This window comes from Phyllobates terribilis, unplaced genomic scaffold (genome assembly GCF_046119375.1).
Source record: "Phyllobates terribilis strain yellow unplaced genomic scaffold, ASM4611937v1 Scaffold_414__1_contigs__length_1644244, whole genome shotgun sequence".
Lineage (NCBI taxonomy): Eukaryota > Metazoa > Chordata > Amphibia > Anura > Dendrobatidae > Phyllobates > Phyllobates terribilis.
The window spans coordinates 49,878-72,900 of NW_027363174.1; the positions used below are offsets into that span (position 1 = coordinate 49,878).

Below are 23,023 nucleotides of genomic sequence, written 5' to 3' on the forward strand. Positions count from 1 at the left end.
CACCTGGACTCCCGTTAAGAAGACATGCTGTCAACCTCTAGATCCCTCACATGCCTGCACTTTTCGGCTTGCTGCTGCTGCAATCCACGCGTTTTAGATCTGCATAACTCCACCTCTTTTAGCACAGTACCCTCAACCCCCGGCTGTTCCCACCCGCCTCAACACCGTTGGAAGGGAGGAGAACCAATTAAGGCGGGGGGGGGGTGGAACGAGCAGCTGTCTACCCTTAGCAGGAGGGTTGCTGATTAATTACCTCTCCTGCTGCTGCTGCTGGCTGTCCAGCAGCAGACTGAAGGTGGCTGCTGCTGTGCACAGGTATATAAAGGCTCAGAGCCTATTATGACACGCGCAGCCAGCGTTCCATTGCCACATTCCGTCTACTGCAGGCGGGATACCTGGATGGCTGAATGTCACTGAGAAGCTCACAGAGACCGCCATAAGCAACAGTTTAAAAGAATGCCACAGACTAATCAACCAAACTTTTTGGGTTGGTTTCTCTTTTATAGTCTGCAGGCATTAAATGAAAGAAGTCAGTGTTCCAGCAGAGGGAGACAACGTTTCAGAAAAGGCATTGTAGCAAACCAAAAAAGAAATTTTAAGCGCAGCAGAGTAACCAGCTCACATACCTGTTAGCTCAGGTGAGTTTAAAAGGCTGCTGTTGATAACAAGGGCATTTGCTAAATAGATGGTGTGTGTGCAACAATATACTGAAAGGTCAATTATATTGTGCAGCTTATCTCACCACCTGTAGTTATTTAGGTGAAAGCTCCAAAATGCTTGCCTAATATGTCTGTTTATCCAAAAGGAAGTATAGAGGGAGAGCTAGATAGATAGCATTGCATTACATTACATTACATGGCAATGCAATGCACAGTTGCTGAAGTTGAACCAAAATGAGCTTGTCATCTGGCTTCTGCAACTTTTAACATGAAAAATCCAATGAGGAGAAGAAAAGCAAAGCCAAAGAGTCCATCCCAAAATCCGACAAACAAGCAAAATGAACAAAAAGCATTGAATTCAATTCTTTCTGATTTTAGAAACTGCATTAAAGAAGGGGTGCACCGGTCCTGGAGATACTGCAATACCAGGTCAATGCGTGGAGTGGACAGAGCAAGCTCTTTTTCCATCTCCCTGTTCTAAAAATCCATTTAATACATGGTCCCCAGATAGGGGACGTATCAGATATTAAACTGATAAGAACAGATACTACACTTGATCTTAGCCAAAAGGCCGAGAAGCGATAACCAGAATTGGTTTCCGACTACGGTGCCACCCAAGGATTCTGAAAAGTCCATTTGTGGAGATGGCCACCTGGACTCCCGTTAAGAAGACATGCTGTCAACCTCTAGATCCCTCACATGCCTGCACTTTTCGGCTTGCTGCTGCTGCAATCCACGCGTTTTAGATCTGCATAACTCCACCTCTTTTAGCACAGTACCCTCAACCCCCGGCTGTTCCCACCCGCCTCAACACCGTTGGAAGGGAGGAGAACCAATTAAGGCGGGGGGGGGGTGGAACGAGCAGCTGTCTACCCTTAGCAGGAGGGTTGCTGATTAATTACCTCTCCTGCTGCTGCTGCTGCTGGCTGTCCAGCAGCAGACTGAAGGTGGCTGCTGCTGTGCGCAGGTATATAAAGGCTCAGAGCCTATTATGACACGCGCAGTCAGCGTTCCATTGCCACATTCCGTCTACTGCAGGCGGGATACCTGGATGGCTGAATGTCACTGAGAAGCTCACAGAGACCGCCATAAGCAACAGTTTAAAAGAATGCCACAGACTAATCAACCAAACTTTTTGGGTTGGTTTCTCTTTTATAGTCTGCAGGCATTAAATGAAAGAAGTCAGTGTTCCAGCAGAGGGAGACAACGTTTCAGAAAAGGCATTGTAGCAAACCAAAAAAGAAATTTTAAGCGCAGCAGAGTAACCAGCTCACATACCTGTTAGCTCAGGTGAGTTTAAAAGGCTGCTGTTGATAACAAGGGCATTTGCTAAATAGATGGTGTGTGTGCAACAATATACTGAAAGGTCAATTATATTGTGCAGCTTATCTCACCACCTGTAGTTATTTAGGTGAAAGCTCCAAAATGCTTGCCTAATATGTCTGTTTATCCAAAAGGAAGTATAGAGGGAGAGCTAGATAGATAGCATTGCATTACATTACATTACATGGCAATGCAATGCACAGTTGATGAAGTTGAACCAAAATGAGCTTGTCATCTGGCTTCTGCAACTTTTAACATGAAAAATCCAATGAGGAGAAGAAAAGCAAAGCCAAAGAGTCCATCCCAAAATCCGACAAACAAGCAAAATGAACAAAAAGCATTGAATTCAATTCTTTCTGATTTTAGAAACTGCATTAAAGAAGGGGTGCACCGGTCCTGGAGATACTGCAATACCAGGTCAATGCGTGGAGTGGACAGAGCAAGCTCTTTTTCCATCTCCCTGTTCTAAAAATCCATTTAATATATGGTCCCCAGATAGGGGACGTATCAGATATTAAACTGATAAGAACAGATACTACACTTGATCTTAGCCAAAAGGCCGAGAAGCGATAACCAGAATTGGTTTCCGACTACGGTGCCACCCAAGGATTCTGAAAAGTCCATTTGTGGAGATGGCCACCTGGACTCCCGTTAAGAAGACATGCTGTCAACCTCTAGATCCCTCACATGCCTGCACTTTTCGGCTTGCTGCTGCTGCAATCCACGCGTTTTAGATCTGCATAACTCCACCTCTTTTAGCACAGTACCCTCAACCCCCGGCTGTTCCCACCCGCCTCAACACCGTTGGAAGGGAGGAGAACCAATTAAGGCGGGGGGGGGGGTGGAACGAGCAGCTGTCTACCCTTAGCAGGAGGGTTGCTGATTAATTACCTCTCCTGCTGCTGCTGCTGCTGGCTGTCCAGCAGCAGACTGAAGGTGGCTGCTGCTGTGCGCAGGTATATAAAGGCTCAGAGCCTATTATGACACGCGCAGCCAGCGTTCCATTGCCACATTCCGTCTACTGCAGGCGGGATACCTGGATGGCTGAATGTCACTGAGAAGCTCACAGAGACCGCCATAAGCAACAGTTTAAAAGAATGCCACAGACTAATCAACCAAACTTTTTGGGTTGGTTTCTCTTTTATAGTCTGCAGGCATTAAATGAAAGAAGTCAGTGTTCCAGCAGAGGGAGACAACGTTTCAGAAAAGGCATTGTAGCAAACCAAAAAAGAAATTTTAAGCGCAGCAGAGTAACCAGCTCACATACCTGTTAGCTCAGGTGAGTTTAAAAGGCTGCTGTTGATAACAAGGGCATTTGCTAAATAGATGGTGTGTGTGCAACAATATACTGAAAGGTCAATTATATTGTGTAGCTTATCTCACCACCTGTAGTTATTTAGGTGAAAGCTCCAAAATGCTTGCCTAATATGTCTGTTTATCCAAAAGGAAGTATAGAGGGAGAGCTAGATAGATAGCATTGCATTACATTACATTACATGGCAATGCAATGCACAGTTGCTGAAGTTGAACCAAAATGAGCTTGTCATCTGGCTTCTGCAACTTTTAACATGAAAAATCCAATGAGGAGAAGAAAAGCAAAGCCAAAGAGTCCATCCCAAAATACGACAAACAAGCAAAATGAACAAAAAGCATTGAATTCAATTCTTTCTGATTTTAGAAACTGCATTAAAGAAGGGGTGCACCGGTCCTGGAGATACTGCAATACCAGGTCAATGCGTGGAGTGGACAGAGCAAGCTCTTTTTCCATCTCCCTGTTCTAAAAATCCATTTAATATATGGTCCCCAGATAGGGGACGTATCAGATATTAAACTGATAAGAACAGATACTACACTTGATCTTAGCCAAAAGGCCGAGAAGCGATAACCAGAATTGGTTTCCAACTACGGTGCCACCCAAGGATTCTGAAAAGTCCATTTGTGGAGATGGCCACCTGGACTCCCGTTAAGAAGACATGCTGTCAACCTCTAGATCCCTCACATGCCTGCACTTTTCGGCTTGCTGCTGCTGCAATCCACGCGTTTTAGATCTGCATAACTCCACCTCTTTTAGCACAGTACCCTCAACCCCCGGCTGTTCCCACCCGCCTCAACACCGTTGGAAGGGAGGAGAACCAATTAAGGCGGGGGGGGGGTGGAACGAGCAGCTGTCTACCCTTAGCAGGAGGGTTGCTGATTAATTACCTCTCCTGCTGCTGCTGCTGCTGGCTGTCCAGCAGCAGACTGAAGGTGGCTGCTGCTGTGCGCAGGTATATAAAGGCTCAGAGCCTATTATGACACGCGCAGCCAGCGTTCCATTGCCACATTCCGTCTACTGCAGGCGGGATACCTGGATGGCTGAATGTCACTGAGAAGCTCACAGAGACCGCCATAAGCAACAGTTTAAAAGAATGCCACAGACTAATCAACCAAACTTTTTGGGTTGGTTTCTCTTTTATAGTCTGCAGGCATTAAATGAAAGAATTCAGTGTTCCAGCAGAGGGAGACAACGTTTCAGAAAAGGCATTGTAGCAAACCAAAAAAGAAATTTTAAGCGCAGCAGAGTAACCAGCTCACATACCTGTTAGCTCAGGTGAGTTTAAAAGGCTGCTGTTGATAACAAGGGCATTTGCTAAATAGATGGTGTGTGTGCAACAATATACTGAAAGGTCAATTATATTGTGCAGCTTATCTCACCACCTGTAGTTATTTAGGTGAAAGCTCCAAAATGCTTGCCTAATATGTCTGTTTATCCAAAAGGAAGTATAGAGGGAGAGCTAGATAGATAGCATTGCATTACATTACATTACATTACATGGCAATGCAATGCACAGTTGCTGAAGTTGAACCAAAATGAGCTTGTCATCTGGCTTCTGCAACTTTTAACATGAAAAATCTAATGAGGAGAAGAAAAGCAAAGCCAAAGAGTCCATCCCAAAATCCGACAAACAAGCAAAATTAACAAAAAGCATTGAATTCAATTCTTTCTGATTTTAGAAACTGCATTAAAGAAGGGGTGCACCGGTCCTGGAGATACTGCAATACCAGGTCAATGCGTGGAGTGGACAGAGCAAGCTCTTTTTCCATCTCCCTGTTCTAAAAATCCATTTAATATATGGTCCCCAGATAGGGGACGTATCAGATATTAAACTGATAAGAACAGATACTACACTTGATCTTAGCCAAAAGGCCGAGAAGCGATAACCAGAATTGGTTTCCGACTACGGTGCCACCCAAGGATTCTGAAAAGTCCATTTGTGGAGATGGCCACCTGGACTCCCGTTAAGAAGACATGCTGTCAACCTCTAGATCCCTCACATGCCTGCACTTTTCGGCTTGCTGCTACTGCAATCCACGCGTTTTAGATCTGCATAACTCCACCTCTTTTAGCACAGTACCCTCAACCCCCGGCTGTTCCCACCCGCCTCAACACCGTTGGAAGGGAGGAGAACCAATTAAGGCGGGGGGGGTGGAACGAGCAGCTGTCTACCCTTAGCAGGAGGGTTGCTGATTAATTACCTCTCCTGCTGCTGCTGCTGCTGGCTGTCCAGCAGCAGACTGAAGGTGGCTGCTGCTGTGCGCAGGTATATAAAGGCTCAGAGCCTATTATGACACGCGCAGCCAGCGTTCCATTGCCACATTCCGTCTACTGCAGGCGGGATACCTGGATGGCTGAATGTCACTGAGAAGCTCACAGAGACCGCCATAAGCAACAGTTTAAAAGAATGCCACAGACTAATCAACCAAACTTTTTGGGTTGGTTTCTCTTTTATAGTCTGCAGGCATTAAATGAAAGAAGTCAGTGTTCCAGCAGAGGGAGACAACGTTTCAGAAAAGGCATTGTAGCAAACCAAAAAAGAAATTTTAAGCGCAGCAGAGTAACCAGCTCACATACCTGTTAGCTCAGGTGAGTTTAAAAGGCTGCTGTTGATAACAAGGGCATTTGCTAAATAGATGGTGTGTGTGCAACAATATACTGAAAGGTCAATTATATTGTGCAGCTTATCTCACCACCTGTAGTTATTTAGGTGAAAGCTCCAAAATGCTTGCCTAATATGTCTGTTTATCCAAAAGGAAGTATAGAGGGAGAGCTAGATAGATAGCATTGCATTACATTACATTACATGGCAATGCAATGCACAGTTGCTGAAGTTGAATCAAAATGAGCTTGTCATCTGGCTTCTGCAACTTTTAACATGAAAAATCCAATGAGGAGAAGAAAAGCAAAGCCAAAGAGTCCATCCCAAAATCCGACAAACAAGCAAAATGAACAAAAAGCATTGAATTCAATACTTTCTGATTTTAGAAACTGCATTAAAGAAGGGGTGCACCGGTCCTGGAGATACTGCAATACCAGGTCAATGCGTGGAGTGGACAGAGCAAGCTCTTTTTCCATCTCCCTGTTCTAAAAATCCATTTAATATATGGTCCCCAGATAGGGGACGTATCAGATATTAAACTGATAAGAACAGATACTACACTTGATCTTAGCCAAAAGGCCGAGAAGCGATAACCAGAATTGGTTTCCGACTACGGTGCCACCCAAGGATTCTGAAAAGTCCATTTGTGGAGATGGCCACCTGGACTCCCGTTAAGAAGACATGCTGTCAACCTCTAGATCCCTCACATGCCTGCACTTTTCGGCTTGCTGCTGCTGCAATCCACGCGTTTTAGATCTGCATAACTCCACCTCTTTTAGCACAGTACCCTCAACCCCCGGCTGTTCCCACCCGCCTCAACACCGTTGGAAGGGAGGAGAACCAATTAAGGCGGGGGGGGGGTGGAACGAGCAGCTGTCTACCCTTAGCAGGAGGGTTGCTGATTAATTACCTCTCCTGCTGCTGCTGCTGCTGGCTGTCCAGCAGCAGACTGAAGGTGGCTGCTGCTGTGCGCAGGTATATAAAGGCTCAGAGCCTATTATGACACGCGCAGCCAGCGTTCCATTGCCACATTCCGTCTACTGCAGGCGGGATACCTGGATGGCTGAATGTCACTGAGAAGCTCACAGAGACCGCCATAAGCAACAGTTTAAAAGAATGCCATAGACTAATCAACCAAACTTTTTGGGTTGGTTTCTCTTTTATAGTCTGCAGGCATTAAATGAAAGAAGTCAGTGTTCCAGCAGAGGGAGACAACGTTTCAGAAAAGGCATTGTAGCAAACCAAAAAAGAAATTTTAAGCGCAGCAGAGTAACCAGCTCACATACCTGTTAGCTCAGGTGAGTTTAAAAGGCTGCTGTTGATAACAAGGGCATTTGCTAAATAGATGGTGTGTGTGCAACAATATACTGAAAGGTCAATTATATTGTGCAGCTTATCTCACCACCTGTAGTTATTTAGGTGAAAGCTCCAAAATGCTTGCCTAATATGTCTGTTTATCCAAAAGGAAGTATAGAGGGAGAGCTAGATAGATAGCATTGCATTACATTACATTACATGGCAATGCAATGCACAGTTGCTGAAGTTGAACCAAAATGAGCTTGTCATCTGGCTTCTGCAACTTTTAACATGAAAAATCCAATGAGGAGAAGAAAAGCAAAGCCAAAGAGTCCATCCCAAAATCCGACAAACAAGCAAAATGAACAAAAAGCATTGAATTCAATTCTTTCTGATTTTAGAAACTGCATTAAAGAAGGGGTGCACCGGTCCTGGAGATACTGCAATACCAGGTCAATGCGTGGAGTGGACAGAGCAAGCTCTTTTTCCATCTCCCTGTTCTAAAAATCCATTTAATATATGGTCCCCAGATAGGGGACGTATCAGATATTAAACTGATAAGAACAGATTTTTGATTGAAGCTGCATCCAAGGCACTGAAAAATGTGACCGAAGTCACACCAAAACAGCGCACGAGGCGAGGATTCATGTGGACCCTTCCCGGAGGAGAGGGTCCCCAATAAACCATCCCCATCCCTCCGAGCCAGAAGGCCACAGCGAGGGTCAGGGATCTCCGATGCTCTCCCTAGCCGAAGCCGGAAAAGAGCCGTTTTCGTGCTCCCAGCTTCCATCTAGGCTGCCACCCTAGTGGAGCTGGAGCCTGTGTTGGTTTCTCAGCCCAAAGCTGACCGGACCTCCGACCGGGTTTATAAAAATTGCCCTTCCTAGCCCGGAGGCCAGGAATAGGGGGGGTTGCTCAGAAAGTATGATTGGCAAAGGTGCGGCGTGCTACGAAGCCAAGTCTTTCTGGGGTTCCCAGTCCCAGTAAGCTTGGACTCCCACCAGGGCGCCTACTCCTGGGGCACATTGCTCCAAAGCCCTCACACTTACCCAGCCTAGTGACTTCGATCCTGGAGGGCCATGTTTTCCATCAGATAACTCTATGAGCCACCTGGCGTACTAACAAGTGCACCAAACCAGTGTGTAATATGCATCAATTTACTAGGGCAGCCCAAGGACAAAACTGCCTTTTCAAAAGATACTACACTTGATCTTAGCCAAAAGGCCGAGAAGCGATAACCAGAATTGGTTTCCGACTACGGTGCCACCCAAGGATTCTGAAAAGTCCATTTGTGGAGATGGCCACCTGGACTCCCGTTAAGAAGACATGCTGTCAACCTCTAGATCCCTCACATGCCTGCACTTTTCGGCTTGCTGCTGCTGCAATCCACGCGTTTTAGATCTGCATAACTCCACCTCTTTTAGCACAGTACCCTCAACCCCCGGCTGTTCCCACCCGCCTCAACACCGTTGGAAGGGAGGAGAACCAATTAAGGCGGGGGGGGGGGTGGAACGAGCAGCTGTCTACCCTTAGCAGGAGGGTTGCTGATTAATTACCTCTCCTGCTGCTACTGCTGCTGGCTGTCCAGCAGCAGACTGAAGGTGGCTGCTGCTGTGCGCAGGTATATAAAGGCTCAGAGCCTATTATGACACGCGCAGCCAGCGTTCCATTGCCACATTCCGTCTACTGCAGGCGGGATACCTGGATGGCTGAATGTCACTGAGAAGCTCACAGAGACCGCCATAAGCAACAGTTTAAAAGAATGCCACAGACTAATCAACCAAACTTTTTGGGTTGGTTTCTCTTTTATAGTCTGCAGGCATTAAATGAAAGAAGTCAGTGCTCCAGCAGAGGGAGACAACGTTTCAGAAAAGGCATTGTAGCAAACCAAAAAAGAAATTTTAAGCGCAGCAGAGTAACCAGCTCACATACCTGTTAGCTCAGGTGAGTTTAAAAGGCTGCTGTTGATAACAAGGGCATTTGCTAAATAGATGGTGTGTGTGCAACAATATACTGAAAGGTCAATTATATTGTGCAGCTTATCTCACCACCTGTAGTTATTTAGGTGAAAGCTCCAAAATGCTTGCCTAATATGTCTGTTTATCCAAAAGGAAGTATAGAGGGAGAGCAAGGTAGATAGCATTGCATTACATTACATTACATGGCAATGCAATGCACAGTTGCTGAAGTTGAACCAAAATGAGCTTGTCATCTGGCTTCTGCAACTTTTAACATGAAAAATCCAATGAGGAGAAGAAAAGCAAAGCCAAAGAGTCCATCCCAAAATCCGACAAACAAGCAAAATGAACAAAAAGCATTGAATTCAATTCTTTCTGATTTTAGAAACTGCATTAAAGAAGGGGTGCACCGGTCCTGGAGATACTGCAATACCAGGTCAATGCGTGGAGTGGACAGAGCAAGCTCTTTTTCCATCTTCCTGTTCTAAAAATCCATTTAATATATGGTCCCCAGATAGGGGACGTATCAGATATTAAACTGATAAGAACAGATACTACACTTGATCTTAGCCAAAAGGCCGAGAAGCGATAACCAGAATTGGTTTCCGACTACGGTGCCACCCAAGGATTCTGAAAAGTCCATTTGTGGAGATGGCCACCTGGACTCCCGTTAAGAAGACATGCTGTCAACCTCTAGATCCCTCACATGCCTGCACTTTTCGGCTTGCTGCTGCTGCAATCCACGCGTTTAAGATCTGCATAACTCCACCTCTTTTAGCACAGTACCCTCAACCCCCGGCTGTTCCCACCCGCCTCAACACCGTTGGAAGGGAGGAGAACCAATTAAGGCGGGGGGGGGGGTGGAACGAGCAGCTGTCTACCCTTAGCAGGAGGGTTGCTGATTAATTACCTCTCCTGCTGCTGCTGCTGCTGGCTGTCCAGCAGCAGACTGAAGGTGGCTGCTGCTGTGCGCAGGTATATAAAGGCTCAGAGCCTATTATGACACGCGCAGCCAGCGTTCCATTGCCACATTCCGTCTACTGCAGGCGGGATACCTGGATGGCTGAATGTCACTGAGAAGCTCACAGAGACCGCCATAAGCAACAGTTTAAAAGAATGCCACAGACTAATCAACCAAACTTTTTGGGTTGGTTTCTCTTTTATAGTCTGCAGGCATTAAATGAAAGAAGTCAGTGTTCCAGCAGAGGGAGACAACGTTTCAGAAAAGGCATTGTAGCAAACCAAAAAAGAAATTTTAAGCGCAGCAGAGTAACCAGCTCACATACCTGTTAGCTCAGGTGAGTTTAAAAGGCTGCTGTTGATAACAAGGGCATTTGCTAAATAGATGGTGTGTGTGCAACAATATACTGAAAGGTCAATTATATTGTGCAGCTTATCTCACCACCTGTAGTTATTTAGGTGAAAGCTCCAAAATGCTTGCCTAATATGTCTGTTTATCCAAAAGGAAGTATAGAGGGAGAGCTAGATAGATAGCATTGCATTACATTACATTACATGGCAATGCAATGCACAGTTGCTGAAGTTGAACCAAAATGAGCTTGTCATCTGGCTTCTGCAACTTTTAACATGAAAAATCCAATGAGGAGAAGAAAAGCAAAGCCAAAGAGTCCATCCCAAAATCCGACAAACAAGCAAAATGAACAAAAAGCATTGAATTCAATTCTTTCTGATTTTAGAAACTGCATTAAAGAAGGGGTGCACCGGTCCTGGAGATACTGCAATACCAGGTCAATGCGTGGAGTGGACAGAGCAAGCTCTTTTTCCATCTCCCTGTTCTAAAAATCCATTTAATATATGGTCCCCAGATAGGGGACGTATCAGATATTAAACTGATAAGAACAGATACTACACTTGATCTTAGCCAAAAGGCCGAGAAGCGATAACCAGAATTGGTTTCCGACTACGGTGCCACCCAAGGATTCTGAAAAGTCCATTTGTGGAGATGGCCACCTGGACTCCCGTTAAGAAGACATGCTGTCAACCTCTAGATCCCTCACATGCCTGCACTTTTCGGCTTACTGCTGCTGCAATCCACGCGTTTTAGATCTGCATAACTCCACCTCTTTTAGCACAGTACCCTCAACCCCCGGCTGTTCCCACCCGCCTCAACACCGTTGGAAGGGAGGAGAACCAATTAAGGCGGGGGGGGGGGTGGAACGAGCAGCTGTCTACCCTTAGCAGGAGGGTTGCTGATTAATTACCTCTCCTGCTGCTGCTGCTGGCTGTCCAGCAGCAGACTGAAGGTGGCTGCTGCTGTGCGCAGGTATATAAAGGCTCACAGCCTATTATGACACGCGTAGCCAGCGTTCCATTGCCACATTCCGTCTACTGCAGGCGGGATACCTGGATGGCTGAATGTCACTGAGAAGCTCACAGAGACCGCCATAAGCAACAGTTTAAAAGAATGCCACAGACTAATCAACCAAACTTTTTGGGTTGGTTTCTCTTTTATAGTCTGCAGGCATTAAATGAAAGAAGTCAGTGTTCCAGCAGAGGGAGACAACGTTTCAGAAAAGGCATTGTAGCAAACCAAAAAAGAAATTTTAAGCGCAGCAGAGTAACCAGCTCACATACCTGTTAGCTCAGGTGAGTTTAAAAGGCTGCTGTTGATAACAAGGGCATTTGCTAAATAGATGGTGTGTGTGCAACAATATACTGAAAGGTCAATTATATTGTGCAGCTTATCTCACCACCTGTAGTTATTTAGGTGAAAGCTCCAAAATGCTTGCCTAATATGTCTGTTTATCCAAAAGGAAGTATAGAGGGAGAGCTAGATAGATAGCATTGCATTACATTACATTACATGGCAATGCAATGCACAGTTGCTGAAGTTGAACCAAAATGAGCTTGTCATCTGGCTTCTGCAACTTTTAACATGAAAAATCCAATGAGGAGAAGAAAAGCAAAGCCAAAGAGTCCATCCCAAAATCCGACAAACAAGCAAAATGAACAAAAAGCATTGAATTCAATTCTTTCTGATTTTAGAAACTGCATTAAAGAAGGGGTGCACCGGTCCTGGAGATACTGCAATACCAGGTCAATGCGTGGAGTGGACAGAGCAAGCTCTTTTTCCATCTCCCTGTTCTAAAAATCCATTTAATATATGGTCCCCAGATAGGGGACGTATCAGATATTAAACTGATAAGAACAGATACTACACTTGATCTTAGCCAAAAGGCCGAGAAGCGATAACCAGAATTGGTTTCCGACTACGGTGCCACCCAAGGATTCTGAAAAGTCCATTTGTGGAGATGGCCACCTGGACTCCCGTTAAGAAGACATGCTGTCAACCTCTAAATCCCTCACATGCCTGCACTTTTCGGCTTGCTGCTGCTGCAATCCACGCGTTTTAGATCTGCATAACTCCACCTCTTTTAGCACAGTACCCTCAACCCCCGGCTGTTCCCACCCGCCTCAACACCGTTGGAAGGGAGGAGAACCAATTAAGGCGGGGGGGGTGGAACGAGCAGCTGTCTACCCTTAGCAGGTGGGTTGCTGATTAATTACCTCTCCTGCTGCTGCTGCTGCTGGCTGTCCAGCAGCAGACTGAAGGTGGCTGCTGCTGTGCGCAGGTATATAAAGGCTCAGAGCCTATTATGACACGCGCAGCCAGCGTTCCATTGCCACATTCCGTCTACTGCAGGCGGGATACCTGGATGGCTGAATGTCACTGAGAAGCTCACAGAGACCGCCATAAGCAACAGTTTAAAAGAATGCCACAGACTAATCAACCAAACTTTTTGGGTTGGTTTCTCTTTTATAGTCTGCAGGCATTAAATGAAAGAAGTCAGTGTTCCAGCAGAGGGAGACAACGTTTCAGAAAAGGCATTGTAGCAAACCAAAAAAGAAATTTTAAGCGCAGCAGAGTAACCAGCTCACATACCTGTTAGCTCAGGTGAGTTTAAAAGGCTGCTGTTGATAACAAGGGCATTTGCTAAATAGATGGTGTGTGTGCAACAATATACTGAAAGGTCAATTATATTGTGCAGCTTATCTCACCACCTGTAGTTATTTAGGTGAAAGCTCCAAAATGCTTGCCTAATATGTCTGTTTATCCAAAAGGAAGTATAGAGGGAGAGCTAGATAGATAGCATTGCATTACATTACATTACATGGCAATGCAATGCACAGTTGCTGAAGTTGAACCAAAATGAGCTTGTCATCTGGCTTCTGCAACTTTTAACATGAAAAATCCAATGAGGAGAAGAAAAGCAAAGCCAAAGAGTCCATCCCAAAATCCGACAAACAAGCAAAATGAACAAAAAGCATTGAATTCAATTCTTTCTGATTTTAGAAACTGCATTAAAGAAGGGGTGCACCGGTCCTGGAGATACTGCAATACCAGGTCAATGCGTGGAGTGGACAGAGCAAGCTCTTTTTCCATCTCCCTGTTCTAAAAATCCATTTAATATATGGTCCCCAGATAGGGGACGTATCAGATATTAAACTGATAAGAACAGATACTACACTTGATCTTAGCCAAAAGGCCGAGAAGCGATAACCAGAATTGGTTTCCGACTACGGTGCCACCCAAGGATTCTGAAAAGTCCATTTGTGGAGATGGCCACCTGGACTCCCGTTAAGAAGACATGCTGTCAACCTCTAGATCCCTCACATGCCTGCACTTTTCGGCTTGCTGCTGCTGCAATCCACGCGTTTTAGATCTGCATAACTCCACCTCTTTTAGCACAGTACCCTCAACCCCCGGCTGTTCCCACCCGCCTCAACACCGTTGGAAGGGAGGAGAACCAATTAAGGCGGGGGGGGGGGTGGAACGAGCAGCTGTCTACCCTTAGCAGGAGGGTTGCTGATTAATTACCTCTCCTGCTGCTGCTGCTGCTGGCTGTCCAGCAGCAGACTGAAGGTGGCTGCTGCTGTGCGCAGGTATATAAAGGCTCAGAGCCTATTATGACACGCGCAGCCAGCGTTCCATTGCCACATTCCGTCTACTGCAGGCGGGATACCTGGATGGCTGAATGTCACTGAGAAGCTCACAGAGACCGCCATAAGCAACAGTTTAAAAGAATGCCACAGACTAATCAACCAAACTTTTTGGGTTGGTTTCTCTTTTATAGTCTGCAGGCATTAAATGAAAGAAGTCAGTGTTCCAGCAGAGGGAGACAACGTTTCAGAAAAGGCATTGTAGCAAACCAAAAAAGAAATTTTAAGTGCAGCAGAGTAACCAGCTCACATACCTGTTAGCTCAGGTGAGTTTAAAAGGCTGCTGTTGATAACAAGGGCATTTGCTAAATAGATGGTGTGTGTGCAACAATATACTGAAAGGTCAATTATATTGTGCAGCTTATCTCACCACCTGTAGTTATTTAGGTGAAAGCTCCAAAATGCTTGCCTAATATGTCTGTTTATCCAAAAGGAAGTATAGAGGGAGAGCTAGATAGATAGCATTGCATTACATTACATTACATGGCAATGCAATGCACAGTTGCTGAAGTTGAACCAAAATGAGCTTGTCATCTGGCTTCTGCAACTTTTAACATGAAAAATCCAATGAGGAGAAGAAAAGCAAAGCCAAAGAGTCCATCCCAAAATCCGACAAACAAGCAAAATGAACAAAAAGCATTGAATTCAATTCTTTCTGATTTTAGAAACTGCATTAAAGAAGGGGTGCACCGGTCCTGGAGATACTGCAATACCAGGTCAATGCGTGGAGTGGACAGAGCAAGCTCTTTTTCCATCTCCCTGTTCTAAAAATCCATTTAATATATGGTCCCCAGATAGGGGACGTATCAGATATTAAACTGATAAGAACAGATACTACACTTGATCTTAGCCAAAAGGCCGAGAAGCGATAACCAGAATTGGTTTCCGACTACGGTGCCACCCAAGGATTCTGAAAAGTCCATTTGTGGAGATGGCCACCTGGACTCCCGTTAAGAAGACATGCTGTCAACCTCTAGATCCCTCACATGCCTGCACTTTTCGGCTTGCTGCTGCTGCAATCCACGCGTTTTAGATCTGCATAACTCCACCTCTTTTAGCACAGTACCCTCAACCCCCGGCTGTTCCCACCCGCCTCAACACCGTTGGAAGGGAGGAGAACCAATTAAGGCGGGGGGGGGGGTGGAACGAGCAGCTGTCTACCCTTAGCAGGAGGGTTGCTGATTAATTACCTCTCCTGCTGCTGCTGCTGCTGGCTGTCCAGCAGCAGACTGAAGGTGGCTGCTGCTGTGCGCAGGTATATAAAGGCTCAGAGCCTATTATGACACGCGCAGCCAGCGTTCCATTGCCACATTCCGTCTACTGCAGGCGGGATACCTGGATGGCTGAATGTCACTGAGAAGCTCACAGAGACCGCCATAAGCAACAGTTTAAAAGAATGCCACAGACTAATCAACCAAACTTTTTGGGTTGGTTTCTCTTTTATAGTCTGCAGGCATTAAATGAAAGAAGTCAGTGTTCCAGCAGAGGGAGACAACGTTTCAGAAAAGGCATTGTAGCAAACCAAAAAAGAAATTTTAAGCGCAGCAGAGTAACCAGCTCACATACCTGTTAGCTCAGGTGAGTTTAAAAGGCTGCTGTTGATAACAAGGGCATTTGCTAAATAGATGGTGTGTGTGCAACAATATACTGAAAGGTCAATTATATTGTGCAGCTTATCTCACCACCTGTAGTTATTTAGGTGAAAGCTCCAAAATGCTTGCCTAATATGTCTGTTTATCCAAAAGGAAGTATAGAGGGAGAGCTAGATAGATAGCATTGCATTACATTACATTACATGGCAATGCAATGCACAGTTGCTGAAGTTGAACCAAAATGAGCTTGTCATCTGGCTTCTGCAACTTTTAACATGAAAAATCCAATGAGGAGAAGAAAAGCAAAGCCAAAGAGTCCATCCCAAAATCCGACAAACAAGCAAAATGAACAAAAAGCATTGAATTCAATTCTTTCTGATTTTAGAAACTGCATTAAAGAAGGGGTGCACCGGTCCTGGAGATACTGCAATACCAGGTCAATGCGTGGAGTGGACAGAGCAAGCTCTTTTTCCATCTCCCTGTTCTAAAAATCCATTTAATATATGGTCCCCAGATAGGGGACGTATCAGATATTAAACTGATAAGAACAGATACTACACTTGATCTTAGCCAAAAGGCCGAGAAGCGATAACCAGAATTGGCTTCCGACTACGGTGCCACCCAAGGATTCTGAAAAGTCCATTTGTGGAGATGGCCACCTGGATTCCCGTTAAGAAGACATGCTGTCAACCTCTAGATCCCTCACATGCCTGCACTTTTCGGCTTGCTGCTGCTGCAATCCACGCGTTTTAGATCTGCATAACTCCACCTCTTTTAGCACAGTACCCTCAACCCCCGGCTGTTCCCACCCGCCTCAACACCGTTGGAAGGGAGGAGAACCAATTAAGGCGGGGGGGGGGTGGAACGAGCAGCTGTCTACCCTTAGCAGGAGGGTTGCTGATTAATTACCTCTCCTGCTGCTGCTGCTGCTGGCTGTCCAGCAGCAGACTGAAGGTGGCTGCTGCTGTGCGCAGGTATATAAAGGCTCAGAGCCTATTATGACACGCGCAGCCAGCGTTCCATTGCCACATTCCGTCTACTGCAGGCGGGATACCTGGATGGCTGAATGTCACTGAGAAGCTCACAGAGACCGCCATAAGCAACAGTTTAAAAGAATGCCACAGACTAATCAACCAAACTTTTTGGGTTGGTTTCTCTTTTATAGTCTGCAGGCATTAAATGAAAGAAGTCAGTGTTCCAGCAGAGGGAGACAACGTTTCAGAAAAGGCATTGTAGCAAACCAAAAAAGAAATTTTAAGCGCAGCAGAGTAACCAGCTCACATACCTGTTAGCTCAGGTGAGTTTAAAAGGCTGCTGTTGATAACAAGGGCATTTGCTAAATAGATGGTGTGTGTGCAACAATATACTGAAAGGTCAATTATATTGTGCAGCTTATCTCACCACCTGTAGTTATTTAGGTGAAAGCTCCAAAATGCTTGCCTAATATGTCTGTTTATCCAAAAGGAAGTATAGAGGGAGAGCTAGATAGATAGCATTGCATTACATTACATTACATGGCAATGCAATGCACAGTTGCTGAAGTTGAACCAAAATGAGCTTGTCATCTGGCTTCTGCAACTTTTAACATGAAAAATCCAATGAGGAGAAGAAAAGCAAAGCCAAAGAGTCCATCCCAAAATCCGACAAACAAGCAAAATGAACAAAAAGCATTGAATTCAATTCTTTCTGATTTTAGAAACTGCATTAAAGAAGGGGTGCACCGGTCCTGGAGATACTGCAATACCAGGTCAATGCGTGGAGTGGACAGAGCAAGCTCTTTTTCCATCTCCCTGTTCTAAAAATCCATTTAATATATGGTCCCCAGATAGGGGACGTATCAGATATTAAACTGATAAGAACAGATACTACACTTGATCTTAGCCAAAAGGCCGAGAAGCGATAACCAGAATTGGTTTCCGACTACGGTGCCACCCAAGGATTCTGAAAAGTCCATTTGTGGAGATGGCCACCTGGACTCCCGTTAAGAAGACATGCTGTCAACCTCTAGATCCCTCACATGCCTGCACTTTTCGGCTTGCTGCTGCTGCAATCCACGCGTTTTAGATCTGCATAACTCCACCTCTTTTAGCACAGTACCCTCAACCCCCGGCTGTTCCCACCCGCCTCAACACCGTTGGAAGGGAGGAGAACCAATTAAGGCGGGGGGGGGGGTGGAACGAGCAGCTGTCTACCCTTAGCAGGAGGGTTGCTGATTAATTACCTCTCCTGCTGCTGCTGCTGCTGGCTGTCCAGCAGCAGACTGAAGGTGGCTGCTGCTGTGCGCAGGTATATAAAGGCTCAGAGCCTATTATGACACGCGCAGCCAGCGTTCCATTGCCACATTCCGTCTACTGCAGGCGGGATACCTGGATGGCTGAATGTCACTGAGAAGCTCACAGAGACCGCCATAAGCAACAGTTTAAAAGAATGCCACAGACTAATCAACCAAACTTTTTGGGTTGGTTTCTCTTTTATAGTCTGCAGGCATTAAATGAAAGAAGTCAGTGTTCCAGCAGAGGGAGACAACGTTTCAGAAAAGGCATTGTAGCAAACCAAAAAAGAAATTTTAAGCGCAGCAGAGTAACCAGCTCACATACCTGTTAGATCAGGTGAGTTTAAAAGGCTGCTGTTGATAACAAGGGCATTTGCTAAATAGATGGTGTGTGTGCAACAATATACTGAAAGGTCAATTATATTGTGCAGCTTATCTCACCACCTGTAGTTATTTAGGTGAAAGCTCCAAAATGCTTGCCTAATATGTCTGTTTATCCAAAAGGAAGTATAGAGGGAGAGCTAGATAGATAGCATTGCATTACATTACATTACATGGCAATGCAATGCACAGTTGCTGAAGTTGAACAAAAATGAGCTTGTCATCTGGCTTCTGCAACTTTTAACATGAAAAATCCAATGAGGAGAAGAAAAGCAAAGCCAAAGAGTCCATCCCAAAATCCGACAAACAAGCAAAATGAACAAAAAGCATTGAATTCAATTCTTTCTGATTTTAGAAACTGCATTAAAGAAGGGGTGCACCGGTCCTGGAGATACTGCAATACCAGGTCAATGCGTGGAGTGGACAGAGCAAGCTCTTTTTCCATCTCCCTGTTCTAAAAATCCATTTAATATATGGTCCCCAGATAGGGGACGTATCAGATATTAAACTGATAAGAACAGATACTACACTTGATCTTAGCCAAAAGGCCGAGAAGCGATAACCAGAATTGGTTTCCGACTACGGTGCCACCCAAGGATTCTGAAAAGTCCATTTGTGGAGATGGCCACCTGGACTCCCGTTAAGAAGACATGCTGTCAACCTCTAGATCCCTCACATGCCTGCACTTTTCGGCTTGCTGCTGCTGCAATCCACGCGTTTTAGATCTGCATAACTCCACCTCTTTTAGCACAGTACCCTCAACCCCCGGCTGTTCCCACCCGCCTCAACACCGTTGGAAGGGAGGAGAACCAATTAAGGCGGGGGGGGGGGTGGAACGAGCAGCTGTCTACCCTTAGCAGGAGGGTTGCTGATTAATTACCTCTCCTGCTGCTGCTGCTGCTGGCTGTCCAGCAGCAGACTGAAGGTGGCTGCTGCTGTGCACAGGTATATAAAGGCTCAGAGCCTATTATGACACGCGCAGCCAGCGTTCCATTGCCACATTCCGTCTACTGCAGGCGGGATACCTGGATGGCTGAATGTCACTGAGAAGCTCACAGAGACCGCCATAAGCAACAGTTTAAAAGAATGCCACAGACTAATCAACCAAACTTTTTGGGTTGGTTTCTCTTTTATAGTCTGCAGGCATTAAATGAAAGAAGTCAGTGTTCCAGCAGAGGGAGACAACGTTTCAGAAAAGGCATTGTAGCAAACCAAAAAAGAAATTTTAAGCGCAGCAGAGTAACCAGCTCACATACCTGTTAGCTCAGGTGAGTTTAAAAGGCTGCTGTTGATAACAAGGGCATTTGCTAAATAGATGGTGTGTGTGCAACAATATACTGAAAGGTCAATTATATTGTGCAGCTTATCTCACCACCTGTAGTTATTTAGGTGAAAGCTCCAAAATGCTTGCCTAATATGTCTGTTTATCCAAAAGGAAGTATAGAGGGAGAGCTAGATAGATAGCATTGCATTACATTACATTACATGGCAATGCAATGCACAGTTGCTGAAGTTGAACCAAAATGAGCTTGTCATCTGGCTTCTGCAACTTTTAACATGAAAAATCCAATGAGGAGAAGAAAAGCAAAGCCAAAGAGTCCATCCCAAAATCCGACAAACAAGCAAAATGAACAAAAAGCATTGAATTCAATTCTTTCTGATTTTAGAAACTGCATTAAAGAAGGGGTGCACCGGTCCTGGAGATACTGCAATACCAGGTCAATGCGTGGAGTGGACAGAGAAAGCTCTTTTTCCATCTCCCTGTTCTAAAAATCCATTTAATATATGGTCCCCAGATAGGGGACGTATCAGATATTAAACTGATAAGAACAGATACTACACTTGATCTTAGCCAAAAGGCCGAGAAGCGATAACCAGAATTGGTTTCCGACTACGGTGCCACCCAAGGATTCTGAAAAGTCCATTTGTGGAGATGGCCACCTGGACTCCCGTTAAGAAGACATGCTGTCAACCTCTAGATCCCTCACATGCCTGCACTTTTCGGCTTGCTGCTACTGCAATCCACGCGTTTTAGATCTGCATAACTCCACCTCTTTTAGCACAGTACCCTCAACCCCCGGCTGTTCCCACCCGCCTCAACACCGTTGGAAGGGAGGAGAACCAATTAAGGCGGGGGGGGGGGTGGAACGAGCAGCTGTCTACCCTTAGCAGGAGGGTTGCTGATTAATTACCTCTCCTGCTGCTGCTGCTGCTGGCTGTCCAGCAGCAGACTGAAGGTGGCTGCTGCTGTGCGCAGGTATATAAAGGCTCAGAGCCTATTATGACACGCGCAGCCAGCATTCCATTGCCACATTCCGTCTACTGCAGGCGGGATACCTGGATGGCTGAATGTCACTGAGAAGCTCACAGAGACCGCCATAAGCAACAGTTTAAAAGAATGCCACAGACTAATCAACCAAACTTTTTGGGTTGGTTTCTCTTTTATAGTCTGCAGGCATTAAATGAAAGAAGTCAGTGTTCCAGCAGAGGGAGACAACGTTTCAGAAAAGGCATTGTAGCAAACCAAAAAAGAAATTTTAAGCGCAGCAGAGTAACCAGCTCACATACCTGTTAGCTCAGGTGAGTTTAAAAGGCTGCTGTTGATAACAAGGGCATTTGCTAAATAGATGGTGTGTGTGCAACAATATACTGAAAGGTCAATTATATTGTGCAGCTTATCTCACCACCTGTAGTTATTTAGGTGAAAGCTCCAAAATGCTTGCCTAATATGTCTGTTTATCCAAAAGGAAGTATAGAGGGAGAGCTAGATAGATAGCATTGCATTACATTACATTACATGGCAATGCAATGCACAGTTGCTGAAGTTGAACCAAAATGAGCTTGTCATCTGGCTTCTGCAACTTTTAACATGAAAAATCCAATGAGGAGAAGAAAAGCAAAGCCAAAGAGTCCATCCCAAAATCCGACAAACAAGCAAAATGAACAAAAAGCATTGAATTCAATTCTTTCTGATTTTAGAAACTGCATTAAAGAAGGGGTGCACCGGTCCTGGAGATACTGCAATACCAGGTCAATGCGTGGAGTGGACAGAGCAAGCTCTTTTTCCATCTCCCTGTTCTAAAAATCCATTTAATATATGGTCCCCAGATAGGGGACGTATCAGATATTAAACTGATAAGAACAGATACTACACTTGATCTTAGCCAAAAGGCCGAGAAGCGATAACCAGAATTGGTTTCCGACTACGGTGCCACCCAAGGATTCTGAAAAGTCCATTTGTGGAGATGGCCACCTGGACTCCCGTTAAGAAGACATGCTGTCAACCTCTAGATCCCTCACATGCCTGCACTTTTCGGCTTGCTGCTGCTGCAATCCACGCGTTTTAGATCTGCATAACTCCACCTCTTTTAGCACAGTACCCTCAACCCCCGGCTGTTCCCACCCGCCTCAACACCGTTGGAAGGGAGGAGAACCAATTAAGGCGGGGGGGGGGTGGAACGAGCAGCTGTCTACCCTTAGCAGGAGGGTTGCTGATTAATTACCTCTCCTGCTGCTGCTGCTGCTGGCTGTCCAGCAGCAGACTGAAGGTGGCTGCTGCTGTGCGCAGGTATATAAAGGCTCAGAGCCTATTATGACACGCGCAGCCAGCGTTCCATTGCCACATTCCGTCTACTGCAGGCGGGATACCTGGATGGCTGAATGTCACTGAGAAGCTCACAGAGACCGCCATAAGCAACAGTTTAAAAGAATGCCACAGACTAATCAACCAAACTTTTTGGGTTGGTTTCTCTTTTATAGTCTGCAGGCATTAAATGAAAGAAGTCAGTGTTCCAGCAGAGGGAGACAACGTTTCAGAAAAGGCATTGTAGCAAACCAAAAAAGAAATTTTAAGTGCAGCAGAGTAACCAGCTCACATACCTGTTAGCTCAGGTGAGTTTAAAAGGCTGCTGTTGATAACAAGGGCATTTGCTAAATAGATGGTGTGTGTGCAACAATATACTGAAAGGTCAATTATATTGTGCAGCTTATCTCACCACCTGTAGTTATTTAGGTGAAAGCTCCAAAATGCTTGCCTAATATGTCTGTTTATCCAAAAGGAAGTATAGAGGGAGAGCTAGATAGATAGCATTGCATTACATTACATTACATGGCAATGCAATGCACAGTTGCTGAAGTTGAACCAAAATGAGCTTGTCATCTGGCTTCTGCAACTTTTAACATGAAAAATCCAATGAGGAGAAGAAAAGCAAAGCCAAAGAGTCCATCCCAAAATCCGACAAACAAGCAAAATGAACAAAAAGCATTGAATTCAATTCTTTCTGATTTTAGAAACTGCATTAAAGAAGGGGTGCACCGGTCCTGGAGATACTGCAATACCAGGTCAATGCGTGGAGTGGACAGAGCAAGCTCTTTTTCCATCTCCCTGTTCTAAAAATCCATTTAATTTATGGTCCCCAGATAGGGGACGTATCAGATATTAAACTGATAAGAACAGATACTACACTTGATCTTAGCCAAAAGGCCGAGAAGCGATAACCAGAATTGGTTTCCGACTACGGTGCCACCCAAGGATTCTGAAAAGTCCATTTGTGGAGATGGCCACCTGGACTCCCGTTAAGAAGACATGCTGTCAACCTCTAGATCCCTCACATGCCTGCACTTTTCGGCTTGCTGCTGCTGCAATCCACGCGTTTTAGATCTG

At 45.3% G+C, this 23,023-nt stretch overlaps 16 non-coding genes and 2 pseudogenes across 16 annotated transcripts; all 18 read right to left on the reverse strand.

Annotated features, from left to right (window-relative positions):
• Nucleotides 1-1,051: 1,051 nt before the first annotated feature.
• LOC141226047 (U2 spliceosomal RNA) lies at nt 1,052-1,242 on the reverse strand. The gene has a single exon (XR_012293277.1). It is a non-coding gene; the product is annotated as a U2 spliceosomal RNA (small nuclear RNA).
• A 1,120-nt stretch (nt 1,243-2,362) lies between these two features.
• LOC141225861 (U2 spliceosomal RNA) lies at nt 2,363-2,553 on the reverse strand. Its single transcript, XR_012293095.1, has one exon. It is a non-coding gene; the product is annotated as a U2 spliceosomal RNA (small nuclear RNA).
• A 1,121-nt stretch (nt 2,554-3,674) lies between these two features.
• Nucleotides 3,675-3,865, reverse strand: LOC141225874 (U2 spliceosomal RNA). Its single transcript, XR_012293107.1, has one exon. It is a non-coding gene; the product is annotated as a U2 spliceosomal RNA (small nuclear RNA).
• Nucleotides 3,866-4,990: 1,125 nt separating this feature from the next.
• On the reverse strand, nt 4,991-5,181 carry LOC141225885 (U2 spliceosomal RNA). Its single transcript, XR_012293118.1, has one exon. It is a non-coding gene; the product is annotated as a U2 spliceosomal RNA (small nuclear RNA).
• Nucleotides 5,182-6,299: 1,118 nt separating this feature from the next.
• On the reverse strand, nt 6,300-6,490 carry LOC141225896 (U2 spliceosomal RNA). Its single transcript, XR_012293129.1, has one exon. It is a non-coding gene; the product is annotated as a U2 spliceosomal RNA (small nuclear RNA).
• A 1,120-nt stretch (nt 6,491-7,610) lies between these two features.
• Nucleotides 7,611-7,791, reverse strand: LOC141226243 (U2 spliceosomal RNA; annotated as a pseudogene).
• Nucleotides 7,792-8,315: 524 nt separating this feature from the next.
• LOC141226349 (U2 spliceosomal RNA) lies at nt 8,316-8,431 on the reverse strand (annotated as a pseudogene).
• Nucleotides 8,432-9,552: 1,121 nt separating this feature from the next.
• Nucleotides 9,553-9,743, reverse strand: LOC141226113 (U2 spliceosomal RNA). Its single transcript, XR_012293340.1, has one exon. It is a non-coding gene; the product is annotated as a U2 spliceosomal RNA (small nuclear RNA).
• Nucleotides 9,744-10,864: 1,121 nt separating this feature from the next.
• LOC141225908 (U2 spliceosomal RNA) lies at nt 10,865-11,055 on the reverse strand. Its single transcript, XR_012293140.1, has one exon. It is a non-coding gene; the product is annotated as a U2 spliceosomal RNA (small nuclear RNA).
• Nucleotides 11,056-12,173: 1,118 nt separating this feature from the next.
• Nucleotides 12,174-12,364, reverse strand: LOC141225919 (U2 spliceosomal RNA). Its single transcript, XR_012293151.1, has one exon. It is a non-coding gene; the product is annotated as a U2 spliceosomal RNA (small nuclear RNA).
• A 1,118-nt stretch (nt 12,365-13,482) lies between these two features.
• LOC141225931 (U2 spliceosomal RNA) lies at nt 13,483-13,673 on the reverse strand. Its single transcript, XR_012293162.1, has one exon. It is a non-coding gene; the product is annotated as a U2 spliceosomal RNA (small nuclear RNA).
• Nucleotides 13,674-14,794: 1,121 nt separating this feature from the next.
• LOC141225942 (U2 spliceosomal RNA) lies at nt 14,795-14,985 on the reverse strand. The gene has a single exon (XR_012293173.1). It is a non-coding gene; the product is annotated as a U2 spliceosomal RNA (small nuclear RNA).
• Nucleotides 14,986-16,106: 1,121 nt separating this feature from the next.
• On the reverse strand, nt 16,107-16,297 carry LOC141225953 (U2 spliceosomal RNA). The gene has a single exon (XR_012293184.1). It is a non-coding gene; the product is annotated as a U2 spliceosomal RNA (small nuclear RNA).
• A 1,120-nt stretch (nt 16,298-17,417) lies between these two features.
• On the reverse strand, nt 17,418-17,608 carry LOC141225964 (U2 spliceosomal RNA). The gene has a single exon (XR_012293195.1). It is a non-coding gene; the product is annotated as a U2 spliceosomal RNA (small nuclear RNA).
• Nucleotides 17,609-18,729: 1,121 nt separating this feature from the next.
• Nucleotides 18,730-18,920, reverse strand: LOC141225975 (U2 spliceosomal RNA). The gene has a single exon (XR_012293206.1). It is a non-coding gene; the product is annotated as a U2 spliceosomal RNA (small nuclear RNA).
• A 1,121-nt stretch (nt 18,921-20,041) lies between these two features.
• Nucleotides 20,042-20,232, reverse strand: LOC141226180 (U2 spliceosomal RNA). Its single transcript, XR_012293406.1, has one exon. It is a non-coding gene; the product is annotated as a U2 spliceosomal RNA (small nuclear RNA).
• Nucleotides 20,233-21,353: 1,121 nt separating this feature from the next.
• On the reverse strand, nt 21,354-21,544 carry LOC141225988 (U2 spliceosomal RNA). The gene has a single exon (XR_012293218.1). It is a non-coding gene; the product is annotated as a U2 spliceosomal RNA (small nuclear RNA).
• Nucleotides 21,545-22,664: 1,120 nt separating this feature from the next.
• Nucleotides 22,665-22,855, reverse strand: LOC141226026 (U2 spliceosomal RNA). The gene has a single exon (XR_012293256.1). It is a non-coding gene; the product is annotated as a U2 spliceosomal RNA (small nuclear RNA).
• Nucleotides 22,856-23,023: the final 168 nt, after the last annotated feature.